At 41.5% G+C, this 18,850-nt stretch overlaps 1 long non-coding RNA gene across 6 annotated transcripts in view; it reads left to right on the top strand.

Moving 5' to 3' along the window:
• The first annotated feature begins 1,397 nt into the window (after positions 1–1,397).
• Positions 1,398–18,850, top strand: part of LOC121491448 — a 178,579-nt gene continuing 161,126 nt past the window's right edge. For all 6 annotated transcript variants that reach the window (XR_005987984.1, XR_005987981.1, XR_005987979.1 and 3 more), the window contains exon 1: positions 1,398–1,577. This is a non-coding gene — a long non-coding RNA (uncharacterized LOC121491448). The remainder of the gene's footprint in view (positions 1,578–18,850) is intronic.

Genomic DNA, 18,850 nt, shown 5'->3' with positions numbered 1-18,850 from the left:
TATAATATGAGACTGTGACTGTCAGGGTGATCAAGAAGGCTTTCCTGAGGAGGTGATAATTGAGTTACCATTTGGAAGGTGTTTATAAATTAACTATGTGAGGAGTAGGAAGAGTGGTCCAGGAAGAAAGCATTGCAGGCCCAAGAAAATGAAAGGTCTCCTGATTTTGAGTAGTATTTGGGGGTGGATGATATGAGGAAAGAATGGAGAGAGGGAGGGGACGCAGACCATGAAAGGGCCTTAGAGGTCAAATGAAGGAGGTTTTGTCTTCTCTGCAGTAGAATGGAAAGCCATTTAAGCACAGTGTGTACGAGGGCTTGTGTGTATGAAATAGGAGGTGGGGAAAGAGAGAGAATTGGTTTTGCAAATCGTCTTTACAAAGCCCACCCTGGGTGTGTATGGAGAAGACACCAGAAGGGGCCAGAGAGAGGATACGAGTAGATCCATTTGGAGGCCGCTGAGTGTCCAGGTGGGAGCTAATGGTAGCTTGGCTGATAGGAGACTTTCAATAAATTATGGTTGCTGGAGTCGTTATTATTGTCCCATAAGGTAGAGAATAGGCTCGTGCTGGTTGGAAAGCATAAACCTCTTGGATTTAGGTGACATTTTTGCTCTTTCAGGAGTGAGTGTGTCCCGTGAAGCGTAGGCGGCAGAGGGAGAAGCAGAGGCACAGCACACACCTATCAGTGCTGCTCAGCTGGCACCTCTGCTCATTTTTAAAGTCTGTAACTTGGACCCAAAGCATTGCTTTATTAGTGTGGTGCTGCTCACAACTGAGTGGCCACATCCACAGAAGAGAATTGGATGAGGATGGAGTGGCCTGGATAAACACAGGAGTGAAAAGGGGAGAGTTAAAGGTTTTTAACCTTTAATTCCTAATCTTTTACTTTTCTAGGGGTGTCAGGATTTCAGATAGCTGCGTTTTAGATCTGTTACTTCTACCACGGAGGGTGAATCGCCAGGCCAGGCTTCTCTGGGCCAAGAGATCTGTTCTGCCCAGAACAGTTCTCCACTCACCTCCTTTCCTTCAGTAATATAGTCACGTCTTAGAACGCAAATCAGCTCACGAGTCACTTGCTCCAGAAGGTCTTTTCTGACAGCTCACCCCACCCAGGCTGGGTTGCTGCTTCTCCTCTGTGTTCCCAGAGTCCTTTCTGCTTAGCCCCTTCACTGCCTCTCCACACTAGACTCTGATCATATGTCACTCTCTCTGGGCTGGGAAGGCTCAGGTGATGGCATCGCATTCATTTTTGTATCCTTAGCATAGCGCCAGAAATTTAAATATAGGCACGAATGAGTGATTGAACAAGGAATGGATAAAAGTAAACACCATGTGCCTTTAAGATAAAACACAGACAGATGAGGCTTAAATCATCGTCGAGCAAGAGGAGAAGGCTTGTTTGGGGAAGGGCAGCAAGCTTTGCCTGGTGTACTGGTGCTGGGATAGTTATGTAGATGTTGCTATCTTTTCCACCCCTCCATAGCCTCATCCTCTTTTTCTGCTGGGTCGACTCCTTCTCATCCTCTAACACCCTGGGCTGCACTCATGACATTCTTTTGTCTGGTTCTGCGGTGAGGTAAGTGGGCGTAGGGTTGAGACGCAGGGCTAGTGGGAGGCTAGAGAGGGGAGGGCCCATTGCCCCGTGTTGGGGTCAGCCTCCCTGATTGTGGGTAGGGCTTATACCAATAATTATCAAAATTAAAGTTACATAATTCATTGTTAGAGGGTTGTTTTAAAAATAATTTTTAAAAACTAAACTCAACTTATTTTCCCCTTCAAATTGGTGTCCACGGGTAGAGTATGGAGTCAAAGTATAAAGAAGAAATAGTAATAACCATATATATCACCTTTCAATTCTCGGCCCTGCTCCCTCCTACCTCAGGAGTCTTGCACAAGCCCCTTCCCTTCAGGGAACCCCAATATCGTTGTCTGTAACTGGAGATAACGCTCACTGTTTCCTGATAGAGGTGATGTGAAGACGAAATGAAATGACTGCTCCTTAGCACAAAGCCTGGCACATGTGTGCGGGGGAGAATGTTAGCCAGAGCCTCCGTAATAGACTCGTTTTCACTCTATGCAACTGTATGTTTTAAATCGTTCCATTTGCTCAGTTGTTTTACTTGTGAATCTTTCCAGTACAAGGATCATTCTCCTGCACCAGTTCTGCAAATGATTCTGCAGTTATTATCAAGGTTCAGCAAATATAAAAACTGAGTATATCTTAGAATAGGACCATCATTTTGCTCCAGTTTATTTTATCTTTTTGAGCTAAAAATATATGCTCTACCCTTTTATCCTTTGGAATTAATCAAAACTGTACTTGTCCAAGTTATTCAACTCTGAGTGGTTCTCAGTAGCATTATCTCAACTGGGAGATATAAAATTAGTATAACGTTACCTCCTTCCACTTTATCGGATATGCCTAAACTTAGCCACTCCGGGGAGCCACGTTTCTGTGAGGTGGGTAAAACAACCACTGTTTTAGCTCCTGGCAAACACAGACGTCTCTTTCAGGAAGAATGGAAATTGGGCAAAATAAATCACTTACCCATAATGACATTTACAGAGATTATTAGCTTTTCTGAAATGTGGTCCATTTAGGGTTTAGACTAAAGGCGACTTATTGTACTAGAGGGAGCATAAGATCAGGGATCTGGATTACCAGTTTAATCCTTGCTAGCTGTGTGACCTTGCACAAGTCACTTAATCTCCTATTTTATGCTACTGATGAATGAGGCTAAAGTAATACCTTATCTCCATGAATATTGATGGAGATTGTATTATTGTTGTCATGATATGACGTACATCACCCAGTCCTTTCCCCAGAGGACAGGGTTTCTCAGGTGTGCTAAGAGTCAAATACATGTCCATATCAGAGGGCACAGAACTGGTGCTGTCAGCAACGGCGAGACCTATTTATCTCATACCTGCTATAAAATCAACCATGATATGCCTATAGTTCTCTAATCCAATCAAGAATATACAAGAGAGAGAGAGAGATAAAAAAAATGTAAACAATTTACCCAAAGACAAATATGTTTCCAAGATACCAGATTCTTTAACACGGAAAATTTATTGAAGTGGAGCAGACTTTTCTTTCAGTGCAGGCTCTAAATGATTCCCCTTTTGGGTAAGTTTGCTGAGCATTAGGAATCCCACTACTTGATTAAGGAAAAAAGAATCACCGCATAATACAATAACGTTCCACCTTTTCTAGTTCTTTCAACTTAGTTCATATTTTTATTTCGCTTTGTGATTCTGAGAAGCAATTATCCTGTTCCCCGGGGGAGCCACTCTTCAGCAACTTACCTCAGAGTCTCCGTCCCTCCGGGGAGACCTGCCTCTGCTATTCTCATGAAGCTCCCTCTCTGAGCCCTCTTCCCTTGGCCAAGGGTGTAAATCAAGAAGCCAGTTCAATTTGGAATTTAGACCTTAGTCTCAGTTGGTGTAAGAAACTGGCCGGGTTGTTTATGGCCGTGAGTGTCCAGGTTTTCATCACCACAGACGGTTGGGTGTTTGAGAGCGTTCACCTTTAAGATCTCCAGAATACAAGCTGTTGATCCTCTGTGGATTGTAAATTTCTAGAGTTGGGCTTCTTGGTTCTTGCCGGTGAGGCAAGTTTTACGATCACCATTACATGAGCTCTTCTGAAATGTTGGGAAGCTGGGAGCCTCCTTCCTATTAGGAAGCCTTGTCTTGACTTCCGTACCAATAAAGTTGTTCTTAGACTAGAGTTCATCCTAATAAGCATCTTGAGAATTGCACCTGAACTAAGAAATATTTCCCGCTCTGTCCGCCCTAAGCCTCGGAATCTCAAGCAGCCTACATGCTTTGAATCTAAGACAAGGCTTACAGCCTAACAGCTTTTTTATCACCTTCCATCAAGCAGAAAAGCCTCCAGGTGGATTAGACTGAGTGTGTAAGAAGCTTACAAGGTAGCAGATGTCAAGCCTCAGTAAAGGTCATTCTATTAGGGCTATTCTCTTTCAGGGCACAGATTTCCTCCTGGACTAGTGTAGACCCGGGCAGGAGGACTTGGTATTCGGCCACAGACCTTTGGAATGCTTAAGGGGAAGGCTTATGCGTGACAGATGTGCACACGGTTTAAGAATCTAAGCTTCAAAGGGGCAGCATGTAATGGGACAATGGAATACAAGTGGGAAAATGTTCCTTGAGAAATCTTCCCAAGCAAGAGACACCAGTGATTGCTGGAATGTGATGGCGTTGGGGTTTCTCGACGAAGAATCTTTTGCTTGTGCAGAAATAACCCCTTTCTTCATCAGACAAAGTAAGTTAGAAGTCCACACATGGTTCCGTCTGAGAAAGAAAGATTGAGGAAAGTTCTCCACCACCTGACCAGGATTGAAGCCTAACGCTCTTACCTAATTGAATGTGGCACAATGAGTTGCTGAAAGGATACAAAGCCAATGTGTTAGAGCAGAGGGAAAAAAAATTGGCTTTAATAAACTCTTCCTAAGAGCCAAGCTCCACATTATGGTGGCAAGCTGCACAATAGCGGAATTGTCTTTGGGATATAAAAACTTTGTACAGAATGTTGGCTTAATGCTCTGGTTCAGTTGAGTTGAGTGACTTTGGCCAAGTAATGGCTGTTGATGCGTCACTCACTGGTGGGCTATTGGAGTAATGTGATTAATCCTGCCGTTTATCAGTCAAAATGACTCTGTCACCAGTGCAAGTGCCAGCATCACACCAACGGATGGGGGTGAAGCAGGGTGCGTTTCTCGAGTTGCTTTAGTCAGCCAGTATCTAGTTGCATAGCACCGTGTTCTCCTGTTCCCAACTTTTCCAAGAACTCCGGCCTTCCAGCCGACATCCCAAATTAATGTCAAGTACAAATGGGTTCTCTGTAAGAACATTTGACTAATTCATTGCCTAGATCTTACCATTTGTGGCCAAATTTCCAGTCTTCCTGCTGAATAACTTCTTGTTGGAAAACGTCAAAAAAGGGGAGACATCAGAGGCTTCTGAGTCAAACTGTTTCCTCCCACACACCTGAGTCACGGGTCAAGGGTTTTACCAATTTCCTCTCTAAGATTTTTGCTAGGCTCCCATCGGAAAAGAGGTTAGTGCCAGATGGGTGGGAAGTAGGGATGTGATTAGGAAATCATTTGTATTTTTTTAATGCTGGATATAATCTTATTGCCAGGGATTTCCATTCACTGTCTTTGAATAGAAATCTGGTATTTCTGAGGAAGTGGTGGTGGTAGGAGGATGTCTTTACATGGCAATACAAAACCTGTCGCAATCTGGTGAGCCCTTAGAGTGTCTTGCTTAAAAGGGTTCTTGTCGCTGGGAGTGCTCACTGGAGCCAAGCCAGTTCCCTGGGGAAGGCTGGTGTCTGCTACTTGCAGAGCTGGCTGTCAGGTCGGTCCTGTGTGTTTGTAATTAACTACGATGTCTGGATGTTGATAGAGTGAGTCTGGCCAATGGTTCCCCTCCAAAGAGGGGTTTCCTGGCTAGCTCTCCTGTGTCAGAAATGCCAAGTTGGGAGTTGCTTGGAGACTCCAGAGATGCAGATTTGTTTGGCTGGGCTCCGGATGTGAAGCCAAGTGCCGAGAAAGCAAATCGGAGACCTAACCTGAATTGTAATCAGTGGGCTTCTCCAACCATTTGGCTCCTCTGCTTTCCAATGTTATGTTTAATGTTTTAAAGCATATTTAGTAAACATGTCACTAGCAATTGCCAGTCTTTAGTCTCTCCCCACTCTTTCCTTAATGATTTTTCCCTTTCCTTTTTGGGTTAGTGTGGTAGGCTGGTCTTGCAATGTGCGTGTGTATGTGTGTGCGTGCGCGTGCGCACGTGTGCACATGCACGCACGTGTGCGCTGACGTACACATGTGTATGCATGCAGGTTTCAGGCTAGAAAGATTGGCTAGACAGATTATTTATTTTTACTAGCTCAGTAGCTTGTTTATAGCATCCACTTCTTAGAGGAAGTGGCAAATAAAGGCAAACGATCTTTATTCCTTGCTTTTCTCGTCAAATTTGGCCAATTCTCCTCTCCTGAGATAGCTGAGTTTAGAGTACTCAACAATTAGCATTAACACAGTTTTAATTTTTAACCTCATGCAAAGTGTACTTTTTTTTTTCCTGAAATGAGTTTGATGAGCAATATTTCTGTGTTTTACCTCCTGTAGACTATAGCCACATTCACCAACCGGGAAGTAGATGGCTTCTCATTAATTCTCAAATGTCAGTATGGGATAAAGTTGAGACCCTTGGTGTTCCCAGTTCCTGCCTCCCTCTTATTCCTTATCTCTCCTCCTCCTCCCTACATATATGTTTTACCCCATTTTCTAACTTTGTGTAGATCCCCAAATGTATCATGTTGCTTCCATGTCTCTCGTCTTCACACATTGTATTAGTTTCCTATGGACACCACAGACGTGGTGGCTTAAGCAGCAAACATTTATTTTTTTCCGTTTTGGAGGCTAGAAGTCCAAAATCCAGGTTCAGCTGGTACGTGTTCTCTCTGTAGGCCCCAGTGAAGAATCTGTTCTATGCCTTCTCCAATTTCTGGTGGCTGCTGGCATTCCTTGGCTTGTGCTCACATTATTCTAGTCTCTGTCTCTCTGGTCACATTGCCTTATCCTCCTCTGTCAGTGTCAAATCTCCCTCATTCTCCCAGTTGTGAAGGATACTTGTGATTACATTTAGCACACATCCAGATAATCCAGGATAATCTCCTCATCTCAAGATCATTAACTGAATCACGTCTGCAAAAATCCTTTTTCCATTAAGATAACATTTAGAGGTTCTAGGGATTAGGACCTGGATGTGCTTTGGGAACTCACACGCATGATTCTCTTCTACCCTTTGTTACCCAGTCAGTGCTTCTCAGACTATCTCTGATAAAGGATCATTTTTAAAAAATTAAATTCCACTTTGTTGCAGACTGATACTTTAAAAGCATCACACGCTTGGACTTTGCAGCAATACCAAATGTCTAAAAGTCTTCTAAACTCTTACTCTTGTCTCAAACCAGGCCAGCAACAGTTTGAAGGCTGCCACTAGTTCACAGATCATACTTGGAATAGCACTAATCTAAAAGATACCTGTTCATTTAAGCACTATCTTTCCAAGGAATTTTTTTCCGACTCACTATTTTGGCCCTCACCTATGTTTCTGTGGTTCCTAGAATACTTTATTCTGCTTCTTATCACCATTTTCTTCAATATTTGCTTTCTTCTCTAGCTTTAAGCTCTTTAAAAGCAAGAACCATGCTCTGGTGAGCTTTGAGCCTACCATAGACCCTGATACATAGTAGATGCTCAATAAATATTGTGGAATTAATGTGTGACATTCATATGAAACCCAGAGGTTTGACCCAAGACAAACAGAAAAAGGACTTATTTTGGGGAAATATGAGGAAAGAATGAAGCTAATAAAAACTTAAAGGACCCTAGGATGGGGTGGTAGATTGCAAAAATGGTCTTCCTATCGAAAGGGGGATCTATTTCCTTATCTTTTAAATCTGGGCTAATGATTTGCCTTGACCAATAGAATGTGGTAGAAATTATACATGAGGTCTGAAACAGCAATAAGAAACATCACGGTTTCTATTGCCCTTTGCCACCATATGAACAAGTCTGGTTTAGGTTGCTGGAGAATGAGAGACCTTGCAAAGAGACATACCGGCCATCCATGTGAGCCTTCCAGATATGTGCGTAAGCTCAATCAAGAGCAACAGAGACCACAGTAGTCCAGTAGAGCCACCTGGCTGAGCCCAGCCCAAAGTGATAACACACAGAATCATGAGCTACATAAAATGGTCATTATTTTAAGCCATTAAGGATGGGTGGTTTGTTATACAGCAAAAAGCTAACTTATCCACACAGCTGGTAGGACTGCTCCCAGGGCAGAATTGAGGTGTGTTCACATTGTGATGGGGAAAATTAGGGTTAAAGGTCAGAAAACTTTTTTTTTTTTTTTCAGACCGAAACACTAACAGAGCCAGCAAGAGAGTTTAACACAGATGTAGTTTGAGTCTCTGGCTATGGATCAGAGTGTGTTAACAGAGCTTACACCACCAAGACCTGTCTTTAGTAAGAGTCAACAGGCAGTGGTTGATGTTTGCTCAGCTCATCTCAACTATATAAAAAATGACAGTGAGTTTGCCAGAAATCCACAAAAAATACTAAAAAGGTAAGAGGAAAGCAATAGAGAAATACAGCTTTTGACTCTGATAACTACTATTGAACTTGTGCTTTTTGTTCCTCGTGATGCATTTGGTCATCCTTGTGATCATCCCTTCCACGCATACCTACTGTCGTCTCCCATGTGCTGGGCAGAGCTACAAACCAGCTATTCAGTGGTGAGTAGAGCAGACACAGACCTCACAGATCTTACAGTTTGGCAGGAAAGACAATCCAACAGGTGACTATTAAGCTTTGAACCTTAGACTTTTTGCTGACACATCAGGCCATTCCTTTCTGCTTCTGCGATGCCTGCTATCATGTATAGCCAGCCTCCATCAAGGCTGTGGCATCTTGCCTTTCAGCATGATGCTTACACTACTTCATGACTAGTCTACAATCAGCCATTTGAAATCATGCATTGCTAAGTGTTTGATATGGATCATAACTAAATCAAGGGTAGAATCAGAAGATGTGAGAAAAGAAGTATAACACAGCAGGTGGAGGCTTTTATGAGCTTACAGGTGAGCCTATTTGTACCAGGCTATGGTGTACATTTTAAATTTCAGCTATAAAACATCTGAGGCCTGGGGTCACAAATCAGATATATTACACCTAATGTTAAAAACATCTCATAATTGACCATGGTAAATCAATCAGTGTTTTCCGAGAAATACTGGAATTAAAACAAGAGTCGAGTCAAAAGGGAAAAATCTCTAGAGGCTTAGTTTATTTACAGATATTTCTTAAAATATTGAATCCCAAGGGCTAGAACTCTGTATTAGAGAGATACTTGAAAGATATTTTTACAAGTTATGGAAGAATGGCTTCTCGAAAGTCATTTATTGTTTGTCAGATGGAACCCAATTTGCTAAATCACTAAAACAGTAAGCTCTTAACTACCTGGGAGCCAATTATTCCAAATCTGTGCTTCTTTGATCCTTGTGTCCATTTCACCTTATATTACCACTACTATGCAGAGGATTGCTGAAGAAGGTAGAGGACATGTAGGTCAAATCAGGAGAAAGTGAACAGCACATCACCTTCGCCCATTCTTTGAATAGCTTTGTGAGAGACGGGCTTCGTCTTTCTAACAAGGTGGCCTTGTATATCTGTGGATTTTATTTATTCCATTGTCCTTATCTGAAATGACAACAGTAGATCACCATGAGTGAGTGAACAGAATACGGTTTTCTATTTCTCCCATTAATTTTGTTTATATCTTTTAATTTTTTAACATGCTACCCCTCACCCTCCAAAAAAAGAAAAAGCTTACTCCTCCAAAAAGTCCTCAGCAAGGTGAAGTGGAAAGATTATGGGACCAGGTACCAGGAAACAGACTTCTAATCAATGCTCAGAGACCATCTAACTTCTCAATTTTCAGGTTTTTTATCTAACAAATAGACACAAAATAATACATTCTAGTCTTTGTTGTGGGAGGAGGGTGTTACACTAATCAATGAGAGGGGAGGTACTTTATAGAATTTAAAAGCATTATATAAATGTAATGTAACATCTTATTTTATTTTATTTGTAATATAACATTTTAAGTTCAAAACCCTTGATATTATGCTCTTTCGAAACTACTCCTGAAACAGCTGTTGGTTCTGACTCAGGGGTGAAGTGAGGTTGTAGAGGGCTGGCTGTGGAAACTTTCCTTCCATGTTTGAAGGTGCATCCCCCTCATCGCTGAGGTCTTTTCTTCTTGTTTTGGCGTCAGAACCCAGCAGCTCGTCTTTCCCGGGTTGGCAGTTGGCCATTTGCTGTCTCCCGAGAAACTCTAATTGGCCTAACTTTTTAATTCACAGGCATGACATTAAACTTGGGAATTATAAGATTATTTCTTCCAAGTCACAATATTCAGTGTGCACACAGCACATTTTAGGATTTGAAATCTTAAGAGCGTTTCATTAAATTTCTCTGCTGTATCAATTCCAAAACCTTAGAGGCATTTTCCTTAATAAGAGGATACTGTTGAGAATTTGAGTCATTGAATTCCTTTAAATCATTCTCCTTTGATGAAGAAAGCCCTATAGACATCATATCTTGCTCTGCTTAAACTGCAAATGAAAACACACACATCTCCATACAGACCCACACATACATACTCCAGAAACAGGAAATGCTCCATTGTTAAACACTAAGCTGATTATGTCTCTCTATTACATAAAATAAATAAATAAGTACATCGTATATTTCTTAGTGGCTCCGGTAAAGTACGCTTTACCTTTTAAAAACATAGCAAATGTTGACAAAGAGGTCAGAGGCACTCATCAGGGAGGCCTCACAGTACAAGGGAAGGGCTCTTGGACCAAGGACCAGGAGACTTCTGCTATGAACTTGTGAGCACGGTAAAACACTGAACTCTCTGAACCTCAGTAAAGATGGATTGGGCTCAGTAGTATTTATGAGATTCCTTCCAACTTTAATATTGGATTTTGATACCAAGAGCAATTCCAGTCTGATTTCTTTGGATTTCGCCATGTTTGGGGTCTAGGATAGCTTTTTTTCCTTCTCTCTCCCTTCTTCCTTCCCTTCCTTCTGTAAGAATGATTTCTATGCTTGTCTGTGATGTTTCTAGCACACTGTTAGGAGTGATAAGATAGTAACAAAGACAGACACGGTCCCTGCCCTCATGTAGCTTGTATCAGTGAACCCAGAGAATAAATAATGAGTCCAGTAAAGTCTGTGAAGGATGGCTTCTGCTATCTTGGATACCCAAAGGTGATGGACTATTTTAGGAAAAGCCAGGGTAGATCCCTGCTGGTCACTTAGGAGGATTTTACTAATTTGTATTGTCTAAAAGGAGAAAGTTTACATGTAGAGGCGAGAGCCTGGAAGGCAAAGGGTAGAGCATGCACTAATGGGTACCGATCTCCCAATTCTTTGGTCCTACAATCTGTTTTCTAATCTCTAGATCAGGTGTCCTGACCTGGTCACTTAGCAACCAGAGCTGAGTCTCCTATTTGTTAGGGAGAGTACTGACTGCCCCCACCCGTCCCCTCCCTGCAACCACAGGGCACTACATGGTTACAGATGATAAGCCAGAGAGACGACTTGTATTTTAAATAGCTGTCATGTATGAAAAACTCTTCATGAAAAGAGCTTTTGTCTCCTTTGTTGATATTCAAAAAAAAAGGGGGGGGGTAAAGATAAGGTGATTCAAGACATGGTTTGGAGAAATTTCCTGAAAAATTGATCTGAAACTAGTGATAATCTTTTGCCAAATGAAACTGGCCCAGATTCCTCAGTTCAGATGCCATCCAGCACCTCCAGGAATCATTACAACTCTTCTTATCTCCCCCAAGAGGAGTTGACATTCTACAGATTGTCTTATCGCACAAAAGAAGGGATCATCATAGATATCAAATGGAGGTTTATGTCCCTCATTTCATAATCCAGCAAGTCATGCTAGGGAAGCAAGGCCTTCTACGAGGATTAAATGAGTTAGCAGGTGTAAACAGCTTAGCACAGTACTTGGCACATAATGGAGGTCCAGGGAATTGTAGGATTTGACAGATACTTGGGTGATAAGTTACACTCCTGCATCATGCAAAGTCACAAAAAAAAAATGCTTAAGTGGTTTGATATGCTGGAAATAAACACAGGCTTTATTTTATTTTCTTTGCTTGATTTTTTTTTTTTTTTTTAGTGGAAACTACATATTTATTTCATTTTGTAATACCAGTCAGGTACTCACACGTCAAAATACCACTGCTTTCTCTAGTTGTTATAGGGCCAGAAATTCATCACTTAAGTTTCAATTGTAGAGAATGGGATTTTTTCTGTTTTCAGAATTCTTCAGGGTATTCTTTGGGAGAGGGAGGGAGAACAACTTCAGCTTCTTTAGACCAGCATCTAATGAGACAGTTGGGAAGAACCAAATAAACCAAATAATTCTTGAAAACAGCCCTTGAATACAATTGTGATCCAAGAGGGAAAATGGAAACTGTTAACTGTTGAGAGACTGCTCCTTATTAGAGCAATATTAGGCATTTTCACCCGATTTTTCATTTAAGTCATTTAAGTGAAAGTGGTTATGTCTGTTTTAATAAGTGAGGATATTATGGTTCAGAGGGCTTAAGTGCTAATCGTTAGTGCTTCCATGGTTAGGTGCTACAATTTAGGATCTGGTTTGCCTAATTTCAAAGTCAGATCCATTTCTCATACTGCCAAAGGTAGGAGGAAGAGTAGACAATAAGACAAAGGGTTAGGTTGAGGTGGGAGGGTTCCTAAGGCAAAACTGGCATTTGTTTGGGACAAGGCTTGGGATAAAAACAGATAAACAGGAGAATATGCCTATCTTAGTCCGCTTGGGCTGCCATACAGAATACCATAGACTGAGTGGCATAAACAATAGACACTTATTTTCTCACAGTTCTGGAGGCTGGAAGTCTGAAATCAGGGAGCCTGAATAGTTGGTTTCTTTTTTTTTCTTAAGATTTTATTTATTTATTCATAAGAGACACACAGAGAGAGGCAGAGACACAGGCAGAGGGAGATGCAGGCTTCCTGCCTGATGCAGGGCTCGATACCCAGACCCCAGGATCATGATCTGAGCCAAAGGCAGATGCTCAGCCACTGAGCCACCCAGGTGCCCCAGGATAGTTGGTTTCTTGTGAGGTTTCTCTTCCTGGCTTGTTGGCCACCATCAGTGTATAAGACCTAAACACAAGGGGAGAGGGAAGAGAAAGAGAGAGACAGAAAGAGAGAGCACACACTCAGGAGCAAGAGGGAGAGGTAGAGGCAAGTGAACAAGTGCACACTCTCTGGTGCCTCTTCTTATAAGAACACTAATCCTATCAGATCAGGGCCCCATCCTTATGACCTCATTTAACCTTTATTACCTCCTTACAGACCCTATCTCCAAATACAGTCACACTGGTTCGGGCTTCAACGTATGAATGTGTGTGTGTGTGTGTGTGTGGGGAGGGGGCGGTGCACAATTCAGTCTATGGCAATACTTTTCTCCGAGTTAATGCTTGTCTACATCTGCTTTATTTTTATGTTCCCAATGCTTAATATGGCTCCCATAATAAAACACAGTAACTTATTTTGCGTGAAATAATAAATGAATATATGAATAAAAGCAGTTGGAGGTTCTTGCTGTCTGAGAGGCTATAAAAATTAATGCTTAGGTATAATAGGGTTGTAAAAGGACCTTTCAGCAGTTTAATTTTCTTTTTTCTCTCTTTTTCTCTCTTCTTTTTTTTAAAAGTAATCTCTTCACACACTATGGGGCTTGAACTCATGACCCAGAGCTCAAGAGTCTCATGCTCTACCAACTGAGCCAGCCAGGTGCCCCGTGGTTTAATTTTCTTTAAAAATTTCCCAAGACTTTCCATTAGATAACCCACTAGATATTTAATTTTAATCTAGAGCAGGGTTTCTCAACAAAGACACTATAGATATTACGGACCAGATAACTCTTTGTGGGGGCTGTACGGTGCCTTGTAGGACATTTAGAAGCATCCGTGGCCTCTACCCACTAGATTCTACTAGTGCTGCTCCACCCCAATCCTGATAATACAGATTAATGTCCAGGCATCACCAAATGCCCCCAGGCAGGGCTGAGGGTGTGTCAAATTCATTTGAGAACCACCAACTAGCATCGAGATTCTAGACTATAGATTATTATGGATCACACAAAGGCTTCCCAATTTCAAAGCAGAGAATCTGTTTCAGCTTCATTAGGATGCATGAGCCTTTGAGCCTTCCCTGATTTCTCAAGCTATGGCCCCTTTCTTGACTTCACGTACCTCTTACCTTAGTTTTTGCCTCATGTAACTCACACAGATTTCCTATGTCTCCCTCATCTTCCTTTATCACTTGTCCTGCTGCTGTTCTGCTCTTGACAATTCCTAGTCCTTGGAAGTGCCCATTCTCCGATCCTGCTCCCAGTAAAGGTCAATTAAATAAGCAAGAAATATGCACGTCTTCCTGGATCTGCTGCAAACATATGCTCTCTAATCTCAGCTAAGCAGTGATCTACAGTTTGCTTCTCAACTTTATAGTGACTCCCCCACTCTCAGATTCTATCATCAGATGAAGCCCATCTACTACTTTACTTAAAAGTTCAAGACTCTCTGGTTTGGCTGCTCTTAACTTCTATCTCCACTTCAGGAACTCTCTCTTTACTTGGCTCTGAAGGAAAGTCCATTCCCCTCTCCAAGCATTCTTGGTCTTCTTTCTCATTACCTTCTTCATATTATGTCCCTCTCCCCAAGTTTCACTACCCTCACTTGCATCTTTTTTTTATTTTTAAAGATTTTATTTATTTATACATGAGAGACACAGAGAGAGAGGCAGAGACACAGGCAGAGGGAGAAACAGGCTCCCTGGGGGGAGCCTGATGCAGTACTTGATCCCAGGACCCCGGGATCATGACCTGAGCCAAAGGCAGACACTCAACCACTGAACCACTCAGATGCTCTCACTTGCATCTTTAGTTTCGCCCAATTCAGTTGTCTTTTCTTCTGTTCCTAAACACTTGCTTAGTTCTGTCCACCCTAAATTGAAAACCAAAAATCTTCTTAATCCAGGGCTTTTCAATCAGGAGAGATTTAACTTATAGTGGACATTTCACAATATCCAGAGACATTTTTTCTTGTCACACCTAAAAGGGAGGATGCCTACTGGTATCTGGTGGTAGAAACCAAGGGTGCTACAAAATATCCCCCCAAAAAATCACAGGACAGTCCACTCGTCCCAAACAAAGACTTCCTTGACTCCAGATGTCAGCTGTTCCTGAGGTTGAGAGTGCTCAACCCTATAATTCCTTGGACATATTGCATCACTTCTGCTCTCTCCTTTACTTTTTAAGTTCTTAGAAAATTCACACACATCTGCTGTTCTGCTTACCGTTCAGTCACTTTCACTTATTCCTCAATCTACTACAATCTAGTTTCCTCCTCTTGGCCACCAAATCATCAAATCAAGTGACTCCAGTCTAGCCCTTAGCTTCCTAAGCTTCTTTGAAATAAGTGATGCTACTTTTCCAGCCAGTAGTTTGGGAAATGAGGGAAGGGTCAAGGGATCATGCATCCCAATAAGGCTGAAGCAGAGTCTCTGTTTGGAATTGCGAAGTCTTCTAAGATTCACTGTACTCTATGATCTAGAAACTAGACTCTAGATCAGTGGTTCTCAAGTGAATTTGCCACCCTTTCTACAATCTGCTCCCTAACTAGGAACAATTTTTATTTCCAGGATTGGGGCCAGGGTGACTGTTGGCATTTAGCAGGTAGAGGCCAGGTATGCTGCTAAACATCCTCTAGTCTTCTTCCTTTCTCAGCCTTGGGCTACCTTCTTTGGCTCTGCTTTGTCTTTATTTATTCTTCTCTAATCAGACTTATCTGTTTCCAGTATTCCTACAGTCTCCTCTTCCTATCTACTCTGCCAGTTTGGAAGCTTACAGAGAGCATTTGAATCATCCTGGACATCTCTAATGCCTGCGGGTTACCTTGCTTGGAGGATGACCCCCAAAATATTTGTTTGCTTGAATTAGTATTAAACTACCTAGATGTCTAAGTATAAAACAAAATAAAACAAACAAAACCCAAACCTTGTGAAAAATGCTTGAGCAAAATTGGGAGCTTTTGTATATCATGTGGTACACCTTACCTAAATTTTTCTGTGATAGTGAAACGGGCTTGTGGAGAGCCACAAGGTCAGGGTGACAGAACTTGGGTTTTCTTGCTGACACTACTGCTAAGGAGCTGTGTGACCTTATGAAAGAAATCTGGTATTATACTTGGGCACATTTCCTTATCTATAAAATAAAGGACCCTAGAACAGATAAGCATCAAGATTTTTTTTCCACCTCCAAATTTCTATGATCTTACATAGAAAACTCATGAAATTGGATTGCTAGGAAAACAGTTTTAGTAAAAGGGACACTCCGAAGTTGACCTAATCAATTAATACGCCATCTACATTTTTATGGATCAAATATGGTGTTTAAGTGTGTATGTGTGTGAATATTTTCAACTTTGCATCAGGTGAAACTTGGTAAAACCAAGCTTTATTCCTAGATCAAATGTTTCAGAGGAGTTTTAAGTGAGTAAAACAAGTTAATCATAAAAACATGGATCAGCCTTAACAGTTGTGTCAGAGATAATGACGGTGTAATGGAGGGAATTCAAGAAACAATCAGAAATTATGGGTTTTTCCCCCCACAAAGCACATGTAAAATTAACCAGTAACCCTTGAAACTGTACGTACCCGATGATTATTTTATGTTATCTCATGTTTTAAAGAATAGTTCTAAAATGCTAGATTTACAGCACCACAGAATCCCACACTGTTGCAATGCTGTCTTCAATTCAGCCACTTCATATTGAAATTTCACACACAATAATTGGCTGACCTTCACAGCTATGGCAGAAACTAATTAAAGCTGTAAGGCTGTGCTAGCAGTGCTTTTGTGTGAAATGTGAAGTTTGGTGATAATGAAATATGGGGTGCAGATGTTATTGTCTTAGATAGACTGTGCCCTTGGTTCACACTAATGAAGAACAGCAATTATTAAACAAAAAGTATTTTTTCACCGATTAATTATTTTGTGTTGTGATAGTAGAAATAAAAACACAGTGGCATCTCTCCTACCAGCTTCTCCCCAAAGTAATTTTATGGAACTTTTCCAGCTGACTTCTGTTTCATTAGACATCCAGTTTCCACTTTCTTCTCCTACTGATCTTAGACCTTTGCGAGCCTCCAGCAAGGACCTGGTTAGGTTCAGAAAGCAAAGGGTAAAGGGCAAGCTAAAAATGGTCACCCATAAAGATTTTCAGACAGCTGGAAGATTAAATAAATGAAGCTTTTTGGAAATAGCTTCACACACCAAACAGAGATGTCAGTAGAAATATGATGCCCTCCACACTGTTGGTGTATGATAGACAAAGGTCACTGCTGCTATTGAGGTGCAAGTGGAGAAATAAAGCAGGCCTGAGCTCTGTTTCTAGGTTGTTAGGAGGCTGAGTTTCTATTAATAGGTCAGTGTGACTTGCGACTTCCACTGGGTCAAATATAACAAATCACAGATTTGCAACAATTGAAGAAAAACACTAGAATAAATAAAAGGCACATTGTGTAGTTAAGTCTTAACTTTTCATGAACTAATGATCGAGTCTGCTTCTCTTTATCCCTCTCCTCAATGACTTTAGGTCATTCGGCTCTCATTAACAGTGTAGAGATGGGAGGGACATGAGTCAAAAATCAAATCAGTCAATTTCCCTATTTGGGCAAAGAAATTAGTTGCCAAAAGTAAGATTTAATGATTACTTGTCTAATTTTGTCTGTTACGTGTGTCCCATATTATCCGTATTCCACTACGTTGGCATCTTAAGGCACTATCTATGAGGTATCAGCTACTAAAACACAGTGATGATGAGGGGTAGGAAATAGAGAGGAAGCGGCGGGGGAAGCGGGCATCACTGATCCATGTCACCTTAGATTAGGCAAGGAAACAAAGCTTAGTACTTGGGAGGAAAAGGACTAATGACCACGGAAATACTGTGTAGGGGAGGATGTGCTGTTGAATATAGTTAGTCGTTTGGGAACAGAATGTTCAGTGGGACTATGACTGAATTTGAGGAGTAATTAATAAAGGTAGTGATGGGTGAAAGGACTGTTGAGACATTATATCTCTTCATGTTAGGGAAATGGTAAGAACTTATTCACTTCTACAAAGGATAGCTACATACTGGAGGATAAAAACATAGACTTATTTGGTGGTGGCAAAGAAATTCAATTGTGTAGAGAAGGGTACATGTTGTACCTGAATAGCAAGAGGTAGACTGTACCAGTACCAGTTGTTCGACTCTTGCCTCGCAACGCCCAATCTACCCTTCAGTGTATTGCTTTTGGGGATGAAACCTTTCTTCCTTGCCAGCATGCACCATGTTAAGCTTTTTAGTAGAGAGGATCCTGCAGGGACACTCTAGAAGGAAAGGGCCTGTCTTCCTGGCTTCACGTGCTCTCTATTTGTGTCTGCAGTGTAAGGTGGCCAGGAGCTCATGGGACACCAGTAGAGTGCTAAGCCCCAGAAAGTTTCATGAGCATTACCCTCTTGGGTGGCTTCTCCCACACTCCAGAGAGTAGCTTTGCAGAGTTGCACTGGTGCAGCATACTTCTCTGCCATGCAGTGGGTCATGATCGCATGCTTTTCAAGGAGGTCTGCATCTCAGTCCTTGAAGGAAGGAGGGCTCTCTGGGGTCCTTTGCCTCAACTCTAGAGGCAATGGCTGCTCCCCCCATCCATTTCTTTCATCCCGCCCCCCCTCTTATGTAAGAGTTACCTATTGCTAGTAGATAATCCCCTCTGGTAGTCAATAATCTTTTTCATTAAACTTTCCTTGTTCAGATTACTGTGTCATTTCTGTCTCCTGATTGGAATCTGACTGATTCAATGATCCTCCCATCTTCAGTTCAACAACTTATAAAAGAAATAAATGAAGCCCTTTATTATCATGACTGATTGAGTTAAATATGAAAAATGTGCTGGGAAAGGAGGTATTGGTAATAGTAGAAGTAGTAGAATGTAGGATATAATTGAAGCAATTATCAGCTTTCAGAAGAAATAGCCATGAATTACAAAAGATTAAAATCCCATATAATTTCCAACACAAAGAACAAGACAAGAATGTACCAACATTTTTAACTTTACAATATGCCAAATAAACTAGTAAATGAGAGAC

Source organism: Vulpes lagopus, chromosome 5 (assembly GCF_018345385.1).
Source record: "Vulpes lagopus strain Blue_001 chromosome 5, ASM1834538v1, whole genome shotgun sequence".
Taxonomy (NCBI): domain Eukaryota; kingdom Metazoa; phylum Chordata; class Mammalia; order Carnivora; family Canidae; genus Vulpes; species Vulpes lagopus.
This window is presented reverse-complemented; position numbering and strand designations above follow the sequence as displayed.